General features: G+C 59.6%; 1 protein-coding gene across 1 annotated transcript in view; it reads right to left on the reverse strand.

Moving 5' to 3' along the window:
• The window catches only part of SCAP (SREBF chaperone), a 55,624-nt gene extending 46,784 nt beyond the window's left edge, over positions 1–8,840 (reverse strand). The window contains exon 1 of the mRNA XM_071560325.1: positions 8,719–8,840. The gene's annotated coding sequence lies outside the window, so the exon portion shown is untranslated. The remainder of the gene's footprint in view (positions 1–8,718) is intronic.
• Positions 8,841–11,720: the final 2,880 nt, after the last annotated feature.

The raw sequence follows: 11,720 nt of genomic DNA on the forward strand, positions 1-11,720 counted from the left end.
GAAACATCACAGCTGGGCACAGCCCCACGGGGCTGGAGGGGTCAACCCAACCCTGCTCTGGGGGCTCCAAGGGGTCAACCCAACCCTGCTCTGGGGCCTGGAGGGGTCAACCCAACCCTGCTCTGGGGGCTGGAGGGGTCAACCCAACCCTGCTCTGGGGGCTGGAGGGGTCAACCCAACCCTGCTCTGGGGGCTGGAGGGGTCAACCCAACCCTGCTCTGGGGGCTGGAGGGGTCAACCCAACCCTGCTCTGGGGCCTGGAGGGGTCAACCCAACCCTGCTCTGGGGGCTGGAGGGGTCAACCCAACCCTGCTCCAGTGACTCCAAGGGGTTAATCCAACCCTGCTCTGGGGCTTGAAGGGGTTAATCCCACTCTGCTCTAGTCTCTGCAAGGGGTTAATCCCACCCCGCCTGCAAGGGGTTAATCCCACCCTGCTCCGGCAGGAAAGGCCTTTGGAACAGCCTGGAAGGCCTCAATGGATTGTTCTGCACACAAGGGTTACTTTCCATATCCAAGAAGCACAAACTCCTCAATAAATTAGATTTCAGGCTGCATCCTCCCCACTCCAGCTCCACAGCCAGCACAGGGGGAAAGCCTGAAATGAGTGTTTGAACCAGATTCCAACAGCCACAACGTGCAAACTCACCTCATTCTCATGTTTTTCCCTGTCTTCCCCCCTCTACAACACCCATTTATGTCTTGAGTTTAAAACTCCAGAGGTTTTCTGAAACAGACCCCATTTTACACATTATTCACTGTCTCCTGAAACGCTTGAGCAGCAACAGCGACAGATTCCAAAAGAACACTTCAATAACCTCTGCACCCCACAAAGTATCTGCTCCCAAACAGGGGCTGGCACCCAAACCTGGTTTCAGGACGTTTTTTTTGAACCTTTCTGCCACAAAAGAACCTCAGCAACCCTCCTGCCTTGGAAGAGTCAGTAACTGGATGTGGTTTCCATCCGATGTCCTGCATTCCTCCCAGGATACTCCCACCAGCACCTGACCACAACTTGTCGGAGTGGATGGAATGCCAGGATGTTCCATGTGAAGAGCCACCAAACACACAGGATTGGGATGTGCCACAAAAACAGAAAAGCAATAACCACCCAAGTGCCCCAAACACACAAACTTTAAAGGAGGCTTGTCAGAATGTCTTTTTTAAAAGACTTTTTCAAATGCCTCTAAACCTCCTCCACCACCTCCTGGCAAACACTGACCTGACTGAAAGCAGCAATTCCTTCTTTTTATCCCAGAAGTGACCAAGTTCAGCACTTCCCATCCCACGCATTGTACTCTGAACTTCCCAATCAATAGGATCAATCAACCCACCATCAGCCAGTCCCTCCAGGGTCACTCCTGCTCTGTGGTCAGTTCTGCAATTAGTTGTGGATGGGAGTGTCCCAGGCCAGGCCGGAGCACCCTGGGACAGTGGGAGGTGTCCCTGCCCATGGCAGGGGTGGCACTGGGTGGGCTTTGAGGTTCTTTCCAACCCAAACCATTCCAGGATTCCATGAGCTGGTTTAGATGGGATATTAGGGATAAATCCCTCCCTGGGAGGGTGGGCAGGGACTGGGATGGATTTCCCAGAGCAGCTGTGGCTGCTCCAGCCCTGGGAGTGTCCAAGGCCAGGCTGGAGCATTCTGGGACAGTGGGAGGTGTCCCTGCCCATGGCAGGGGTGGCACTGGGTGATCCCTGAGGTCCCTTCCACCCAAATCCTTTGGGGATTCCACAATTCTACTAAAAATGTTCTCAAATGTTCTCCTATAAACCCAAGCTGCCCTGGGGTCCAGGGGAGGGCCCTGGCACAGGCAGAGGCCAGTTATGAGAGAGGCTCAAGGATGGTGAGCAATGTCCAGTTCCTGTGCCAGCAGGAGGGGATCAGGCACTCCCAGAGGGAACTCCTGTGTGGGAGACTCAGTTTGCCTGGAAAAAAGGTGCAGTGTTGACATAAGGAGCACCCTGAGCTGCCTGGTACTCCTGGGGGCAAAGTCCAGGTGTCAGTTGTCAGAAACAACCCCAAGTGCCTTTGGGAACTCAAATCCAGTGACCAGGACAGGATGCACATGGGGAAAACTCAGTCAGTCTCTTCTCCCAGGCACTCAGCAATAGGACAAGGGGGCACGATGGGCTCAAGCTCTGCCAGGGGAAATTGAAGTTGGAGAGCAGAAAGAAATTCTTTGCAGAGAGAGTGCTCAGGGATTGGAATGGGCTGCCCAGAGAGGGGGTGGATTCCCCATCCCTGGAGGGTTTTCAGCTGAGCTTGGCCGTGGCACTGAGTGCCATGATCTGGTAAAGGGACTGGAGTTGGACCAAGGGTTGGACTTGATGATCTGGGAGGGTTTTTCCAACCCAATCCATTCTATGGATGTGGCACTGAGTGAGAATCCACCATGTCTTGATCCAACCCCACTGTGATCACCAGCCCAGGGCACTCTGTGCCCTGGGCTGGTGATCACAGTAGGGTTGGATCAAGTCGTGGTTGGATCAAGTCAGGGTTGGATCAAGTCAGGGTTGGATCAAGTCGTGGTGATCACAGTGGGGTTGAATCAAGGGTTGGACTTGCTGATCTGGGAGGTCTTTTCCAACCCAATCCATTCTATGATTCTATGAAAACCACATCCTGGGGCCCTGGCCCTCAATTCCCTGGCAGTGTGGCCTGATGCAGTGAAATAAAGAAGATGGTGAGTCAGAACTGCTCAGGATGGAACAGAATCAGTGTGTAAATCCAAGCTCAGTGCCACATGCAGCGCTGGGCACTCCTCCTCTTCCTCAGCATCCCCCAGAGGAGAAGGACTGGAACAGGTGCTGAGAAGTTCACAAAGACATGAAGCAGTTTTCATAAAACAAAGAAGTTTGGGAAGACTTTTCCATCTGGAAAAGGTTTTGCCAGTGAATGGATAAGATAAAGGTGAGTGGAGGAAGCAGAGGCAGGCAGGGATACCCCTGGGTATCTCCTCCTGGGATAACTCAGCATCAACCACAGAGAAGCAGCTGAAAATAAACACTCACTAAGCTGGGAGATCCTTTCCCCAGGACACCGTCCCTGTCACATGGGCCACAAAGCCAGGCCATGAATCCCTGGAAATGGAGCCACGAGGCACTGCTGAGCCCAGCCAAGGCCTCCTGTGTCCCCAGGGTGGCACCTGCTGCAGTGCCTGGGCAGCAGTCCCAGCTGTGCCACTCTGGAACCCCCTCCAGAACCCCCCAGAAACCAGCGGGGCCACATCCTGCCCGGCAAAGCTCCTTATGCAACACGGCCCACGTGACCCCGCTGGGATAATCTCCTTCTGCTCAGCAAAGGAGCTGCCCCACAAGTGGCTGGGGACTCACTGCCTCCTACAAACACCAGCCTGGTGCAAACTCCCCCTGCAGCTGCACCCCAGAGCCCCCCAGAGCCCCCCAGGCTGTGCATGCCCACCCTCCCTCTCTGGGGGCACATCCCGACCCTGAGCCAGGACCAACCACAGGGAACTCCATCCATCCATCCATCCATCCATCCATCCATCCATCCATCCATCCATCCATCCATCCATCCATCCATCCCTCCCTCCCTCCCTCCATCCACCCCTCCATCCCTCCCTCCCTCCATCCACCCCTCCATCCCTCCATCCATCCCTCCATCCACCCCTCCCTCCCTCCCTCCCTCCCTCCCTCCCTCCCTCCCTCCCTCCCTCCCTCCCTCCATCCCTCCCTCCATCCATCCTTTCCCCCTGAAAGGCTGAAGCCTCGTGCAAACAGCTGTGAGCCCTGCCCTGCTCTGCCCTTCCTGCTACAGGCAGTACTTCTACTAATGCCCTTTGCCAATCCTACCAGACCACCGTGAGCATCTCAGCACAAGCCTCTTGTTCAGGGCATGAAATTGGTAAAAGGTTTCTGGATGATCCACCTGGACCTGTGCAAAGCACTTGACACTGTCCCACACAACACCCTGGTCTCCAAACTGGACAGACACAGATCCTCAGAGGACAAGGAATGTGCTGGATGGTCACACTCAGGGCTGTGTCGATGGCTTCGTGTCCAAGGGGAGCCCAGTGAGGACTGAGGTGCTCAGGGGCCAGACTGGGCCAGGAGTGTCCCCCCTGCCAGTGACAGGGACAGTGGCACTGAGGACACCCAGCTGGGGGAAGGGACAGGAGTGTCCCCCCTGTCAGTGACAGGGACAGTGGCACTGAGGACACCCAGCTGGGGGAAGGGACAGGAGTGTCCCCCCTGTCAGTGACAGGGACAGTGGCACTGAGGACACCCAGCTGGGGGAGGGGCCAGGAGTGTCCCCCCTGTCAGTGACAGGGACAGTGGCACTGAGGACACCCAGCTGGGGGGAAGGGACAGGAGTGTCCCCCCTGTCAGTGACAGGGACAGTGGCACTGAGGACACCCAGCTGGGGGAAGGGACAGGAGTGTCCCCCCTGTCAGTGACAGGGACAGTGGCACTGAGGACACCCAGCTGGGGGGAAGGGCCCATCCAGAGGGGCCTGGCCAGGCTGCAGAGCTGGGGCTGTGCCAGCCTTGGGAGGGTCTGCAGGGGCAAGGGAAGGGCCTGCACAGGGGGTGGGAGAACCCCCAGTGTGAGCAGGGGATGGGGAGGGTGGAGGGGCATGGATGGGATGGATGGGATGGGATGGGATGGGACGGGATGGGACGGGACGGGACGGGACGGGACGGATGGATGGGACGGATGGATGGGACGGATGGATGGGACGGATGGATGGGACGGATGGATGGGATGGATGGGATGGGATGGGATGGGACGGGACGGGACGGGACGGGACGGGACGGGACGGGACGGGACGGGACGGGATGGATGGATGGGATGGATGGATGGATGGGATGGATGGATGGATGGGATGGATGGATGGATGGATGGATGGGATGGATGGATGGATGGGATGGATGGATGGGATGGATGGATGGGATGGATGGATGGGATGGATGGGATGGATGGGATGGATGGGACGGGATGGGACGGGATGGGACGGGATGGGATGGATGGATGGATGGGATGGATGGGATGGATGGATGGGATGGATGGATGGGATGCAGGGCATGGAGGACAGCCCTGAGAAGGACTTGGGGATGTTGGTTGATGAGGGGCTCTGTGTGTCCCAGCCACCCCAACACGCCCTGTTCCCTGGGCAGCCGGGCAGGGGGGATTGTGCCCTCTGCCCCCTCAGGTGAGACCCCCCTGCAGGTCCCTCCTGGGGAACAACAGCACAAGGGCATTGGAGTGAGTGGATCGAGTTGGGCTTTAAGGTCCCTTCCAACCCAAACCACAATTCTCTTGGCTCAGTGTCATTCCTCAAGAGGTGACTTTGTCAGACCCCCCTCAGTGTCATCTCTGAGTTTCCAGCACCACGTGTTACACACAAGGGAGACTCAAACCCTCCCCAGGCTGCCCCAGCTCCCCTTTAAAGGACATGAACTGCACAAAATGCAGACAAACTCCTCACTCAGCACAGCCCTGGCAGCCTCCTGTGCCTCACACAAGGCCACCCCACTGAAGGCCACCCCACTCCTCTCCCTGCCCACGTACCTCCTCCTGCCTGCAGGGCAAGGCCCCTCTGCCCCTGCCACGGGCAGGGACCCCCAGCACAGACAAAGCCTCAGCAGCAGGAACAGGCCACGAGGGGGAGAAGGCAGGGCTGGAGGGCACTCCACGGGCTCCACCCCGTGTCCCTCACCCACAGCACCACCAGTCAGGCTCAAATCATTCCCCACAGATGTTTATCCCCTTTGTTGAACACCATCATTTTCCTGGAAAACACGTTGTGGAAACTCCTAAACCAGCATTTCCGAGGGGGGCCCTGGGGTGCAGCCCCAGTTGGGTCCTGCCACACACAGAGTCCCAAAAGGTTTGGGAAACCAGGAGTGTGCCCCTGGCTGGGAGGGGCTCCCCCCCTGCACTCTGCAATCCTGGGAGCTCTGGCTGTCACTCCCCTCAGACAGGGACCCCTCCCAGGCAGGACGGGAAGGTGACACAAAGGGGACCAACCCCCAGTTCTGACCCTTCACCCATGAAATCTGGAGCCAAAGCTCAGACAAAGCCCCAGCACGTCTCCCTGTGCTGCTCCCTCAGACACAAACCCCAAACCTCCCATCAGGACAGTTTTCAGGATTTAAAGCTCTGCCCTTGCAGACCTTTGGGGCCCGGGAAGTGCCCCAGGAGGGTCACAGCCCCTGTCAGGTGATGCTCCTCCCGGGGGTTGGCTCTCCACAGGCTCTGGGTGACAGCAGAACACCAGGAAGGGCTCCCAGCCCTGAGGGGAGCGTTTGGCACCTCCAGCATCACACAGGACTAAATATTATCCTTTCTAACAACCACCAGTCCGGAATCCAGGCTGGGGCAATCACTGTGCTCCTTCTTCCCAACAGAGAAATAATCCCCAAACTCCTCTGTGAGGCAGCAAGTCCCAAAGCCTGACTTGGACATTGTCTTTGGAAAACAAATCCACCATTATCCCCTTCCCACAATGCCCCACAGAGGGTGAATTCAGATTGTCCCATGAACTGCAGGGCTGTCCCTCCCTTTCCCCACCTGCTCTCACTCCACCTGCCATCACTCTGCTCCTGGAAGGAGAAGTTCCATTTCTCCCAAGGAAACCCAGTCATGCCCAAAGGCCTCAACTGTTCTGAGCCCCCAGGGCTGTGTCTTCACCTGAGGACAGGAATTAAAGGATTCCCTCTGAGCCAATCACCCTTAATTCCCTGTCCATCCCTGGATGTGAGCAGGAACCCTTCCAGAGGCTGCAGCTCCACAGAACAGCTCAGTGTTCCTTAAGCCTTTCCTTCCCACCCCTTAATGCTCTGCACAAGGGGAGAGAGGGATCCAAAGGAATTATAACCCCAGGTACTGGAGCCAAGCACGGAGAAGCTCAGCCTGCACCCACTTCAGTCTCATTTATGCCCAGGACTCAGCCCCTCCTTGCTCCCAGAGCAGGGACTGTGTCTCCAGCTCCAACCACAAGTCCCTGGAGAAATTCTCCTGGAAAAGGGGAGGAAGGGGCTGCAGCTCCCTGGGAAGAACAGGAAGGAGCAGAACTGTTGGATCCATGTGCATGGATGGAAACCAGACTGGTTTGGGTTGGAGGGACCCTCAGGGTCACCCAGTGCCACCCTGTCCCATGGGCAGGGACCCCTCCCACTGTCCCAGGGTGCTCCAGGCTCTGTCCAGCCTGGCCTGGAAAGGATTCCCAGGTCTGAGGATCCGCTGGAATTGCTGCTGCCCCTCCCTGCCCCCTCCCCAGGTACAACATTCCACCACAGGCAGGTGAAGTTATTTTTGTTCCTCCAGCTGTACCTGCTCTAATTTCTGAACTCTTGGCTCATCGGAGAGAAAAACCCCAGGCCTTGTTGGTGCACAGTGATCCAAACTCTGACACGTGCCAGGCCCAGAAACCCCCTGACAGCCCCGAGGAATCCGTGAGAGCCCGGCCGGTCCATCCATCCCCGGGATCCCGGCACGTGGAACACCCTGAAATGCTCCCGAGACAAGCCCTGATTGTTCTTTGCCCCTCTGGGCTGCGATGTTTGACTCACGGCTGCAAATCCAGGGGCCCAGTGCCAGTGCAGGGCTGTGCCTGCAGGCGGGAGCAGAGCTGGGCTGGGGGAGCTCTGGGGCCGGGCCACATCCCCGGAACATCCCGCGGGGTTTTCCTCATCCCAATCCCGGCCAGGAATCTCCCCTCTGATTACACAACAGCCCGTGCAATCCCAGATTTTCCAGCCTGGTTTCCAGAGGGAGCTCAGGCCTCACCTCTGCCCCTCCATGAAGAGAAACTCGGGATGAGTTTCCCAAGCCTGGAAACACGTGGATGCTGCACTCGGGACACGCCGGCACCAAGGCCGGGATCCTTCCCTCGGGATTCTCCCAAACACAGCCCACAATCAGTCAGCACCCAAACAGCTCATTATAGTAGATAATTAACAGTTCATTACATTAAAGCAACCTAAAAATGTCCATCCGGACTCAGAGAGGAGGCTGTTCCCTGCACACTGACCGAATTCCCGGGCTGTTGGTGCTCCAGGGGCAGGATACGGGCTGGGAGCTCCCAGGAAACCACAGCAGCGAATCCTCCTGGTTCCCACGTGCCCGGCACAAACCCCAGGGAGCAAAATACTCCACATTCCCGTCATTCCCTTCAGGTATTCCCTCCTGTTGATCCTTTTCCATAAAGCACATCCTGATCCACTGCAGGGCTGATTAACTTTCCCTCTCCCTCTCCTCACTTCACACCATTAACACCCCAAAACTGGAGTATTTTACTCCCCATTCCCACCGTTCCCTTCACATATTCCCTCCTGTTAATCCTTCTTCCTCCCTGATCCTGCAGGGAAGATTAACCCTTTCCCTCCCTCCTCACCCCTTTGCTTCGCACCTTTAACACCCCAAACCGGAGCACTTTGCTCCCCATTCCCACCGTTCCCTCCATTTTAACCCTTTCCACAGAGCAGCTGATTTAACCCCTTTGCACCTCCAACACCCCAAACCGGGGCATTTCACTCCACATCCCCCTCCTCTGCCCTTCCCCAGGGAGCCCCTCGTGCCGCCGCAGCCGGAGGGGCCCCCCGAGCCCCGTGGGATCCCCGGGGAGGAGCGGGCGGGCCGGGGCGGCCCTGCGGGGGCCCCGCGGCCGGGCCGGGGCGGTTTGGGGCACACCGCGAGGGGGAAGGGGGTGTGGGGCGCCGTTGCCGTCCCCGCCCGCTCCCTGCCCAGCTCACCGGGAAGCGGCCGGTCGCTCGCGGCCCGTTCGGTGCCCGTGTCCGGCTCTCCCTTCCCGTCCCTCCCGCCGCAGGTTCCGCCGGGCCCGGCCCCGCCGCTCCCCGCGCTCCGGGCCCGGCCGCACCGCGCCTGCGCAGCGCCCCGCGCGGACACGCCCCCCGCGCTGGCCACGCCCCCAGCAGGGCACGGGCACCAGAGTGGGCTCATTTGCATGGCCACGCCCACACGTAGAGAGCGGGTTCCCCATTTGATTGTCGTCGTCTTAGTTTGCATAGCCACGCCCATATGCAAATACAAGCGTCTTATTTGCATATCCCTGCTTTGCATAGCCACGCCCACACCGAGAGCAACGCGCCCTTGCCTATCGGCGGCTTTATTTGCATAACCACGCCCACTCAGGGTGTTTCATTGCCCGTCTTTATTTGCATGGCCACGCCCAGAATACCGCCCGCCGCTCCTTGGCCACGCCCCCCGGAAGCGGCGCGAGGCGATGGGAGCACGTGGAGCGGGGATGGGATGGGATGGGATAGATGGGATGGGATGGGGTGGGGTGGGATGGGATGGGGTGGGGTGGGATGGGATGGGATGGGATGGGATGGAGTGGGATGGGATGGGATGGAGTGGGATGGGATGGGATGGGATGGGATGGGATGGGATGGGGATGGATGGGGATGGAATGGGGTGGGATGGGATGGGGTGGGGTGGGATGGGGTGGGATGGGGTGGGATGGGATGGGATGGGATGGGGATGGGATGGGGTGGGGTGGGATGGGATGGGGTGGGGTGGGATGGGATGGGGATGGAATGGGGTGGGATGGGATGGGGTGGGGTGGGATGGGGTGGGATGGGATGGGTTGGAATAGATGGGATGGGATGGGATGGGGTGGGGTGGGATGGGATGGGGATGGATGGGGATGGAATGGGGTGGGGTGGGATGGGATGAGATGGGGTGGGTTGGGATAGATGGGATGGGGATGGAATGGGGTGGGGTGGGATGGGATGGGGATGGATGGGGATGGAATGGGGTGGGGTGGGATGGGGTGGGATGGGATGAGGATGGATGGGGATGGAATGGGGTGGGGTGGGGTGGGATGGGGTGGGATGGGATGGGATGTGGTAGAGACACAGCAGGTCCGGGGTGAGGGTCCTGGGGGCGCGGTGGGAAAGCAGAACCGGGCACCGCGCAGGGCAGAGCCGGCCCGTGCCCCGGGAGCCGGGGATGTGCGGGTCAGGCACTGGGGGCACATGGGGGTATTGAGCACCAGGAGCCCTGGGACACCGTGGGGAGAGCGGATCAGGAGAACATTGCATTGGGAGAACTGGGAGGCCTGAGTAGCAGATGGATGGGCAGTAGTGGTGGGATATTGGGCACCAGGAGCCCTGGAGGATCCATGGGAGAGTGGGACTGTCAGCAGGGCCTTGCACCGGGAGCCTGGCTCAGTGCAGGGCACAGGTGACTCAGATATCCCGGGAACAGGAGTGGCACAGGCACTGGGAACAGAGGGGATGGTGGCATGTGGGCAGGATGGGGAAGGCTGCCACCCTACCAGGGACAGGGGACATGCCATGGGAAGGAGCAGGCAGCACTCAAAGGTCAAGGGATCTTTCCCTCTCCACAGGGAATGCCCATGCTGTCCTGGGAAACACAGCCCCTGCTCCCTCACCTCCAGGGGCTTGGCACCCCCAGAACCAGCCCCTGGGCTCCACTTCCCCCCAGTCCCTGCTGCCGGCAGCCCTTCCCAAGGCATCACACCCCCTCTCCCAGGGACCCGCAGCCCCAGCTCGGTGGCCTTTCCCCAGTGTCCCCAGCTGCTCCCTCCAAGGCCAGGGGAACAAGGCTGAGCCCAGTCCCGCTGGATTCCCTGGCATTGCCCAAGCTCTGGCTCGCACAGCCCTGAGCACGCAGCTGGGGGCTGACCCTGGGCAAGGCCACGCTGTCCTGGCCCCATTCCCGATCCCCACTCCCTGGCTCTCTCCCGCAGGCTCAGCTCCGGAGCGAGGTCCGGGCTGGTCCCTGGCCGTGCCGGTGGCCTTGGCTCGGCAGGGCTGCCCCACCGCGCTATGGCCAAGGCCACACCAGGCACCGGGCAGGGACACTGGAGAGCTGGGCCCGGCCCCGCCATGACTGAGCAGCCACCACGGGCTCAGCCCCCCTCCCCAGCAGGAATAATGTCCCTGTCCGAGCTGTCACCCCTCACAGTGCAGGCTCATTCCAAAGGGCTCAGATCCCGGGGAACACGGCAGGTCAGGCTGGAGCTCTCCAGCCCCACTTCCCTGGATGCAGACACTGGGTGAGCACAGAAAGAACCAGGCAAAGGCCAGCAGTGATGTCACACAGTGATGTCACACGGTGATGTCACACAGCCACCCTGCTGGTTTCACAGGAGGGAGGCAGAGCCTTTGGGCCAGGAGGTTTTGGGATCTCTCCAAGGGTAATCACACGGATATTGGCACAATTACACACCAGTGCAAGCCCATTACAGGTGCATTTTAAGCAGCTCCTTTCCCCAAGAACTATACACGGCTCATCCTCCCCGTGCAGGTTGTAGTGGTACATTGTGCCCTGGGCACTGTCACCACACTGGGCCATGTCACCATGCAGGGCTGGCAGCCCTGGCACTGGGCCATGTCACCACCCTGGGCTGGCAGCCCTGGCACTGGGCCATGTCACCACACTGGGCTGGCAGCAGTGGCACTGGGCCATGTCACCACCCTGGGCTGGCAGCAGTGGCACTGGGCCATGTCACCATGCAGGGATGGCAGCAGTGGCACTGGGCCACGTCACCACACTGGGCTGGCAGCAGCAGCCCTGGCACTGGGCCATGTCACCACCCTGAGCTGGCAGCCCTGGCACTGGGCCATGTCACCACCCTGGGCTGGCAGCAGTGGCACTGGGCCATGTCACCATGCAGGGCTGGCAGCAGTGGCACTGGGCCATGTCACCACCCTGGGCTGGCAGCAGTGGCATTGGGCCATGTCACCATGCAGGGATGGCAGCAGTG

Source organism: Pithys albifrons, chromosome 7, assembly GCF_047495875.1.
Source record: "Pithys albifrons albifrons isolate INPA30051 chromosome 7, PitAlb_v1, whole genome shotgun sequence".
In the NCBI taxonomy this organism is placed as follows: domain Eukaryota; kingdom Metazoa; phylum Chordata; class Aves; order Passeriformes; family Thamnophilidae; genus Pithys; species Pithys albifrons.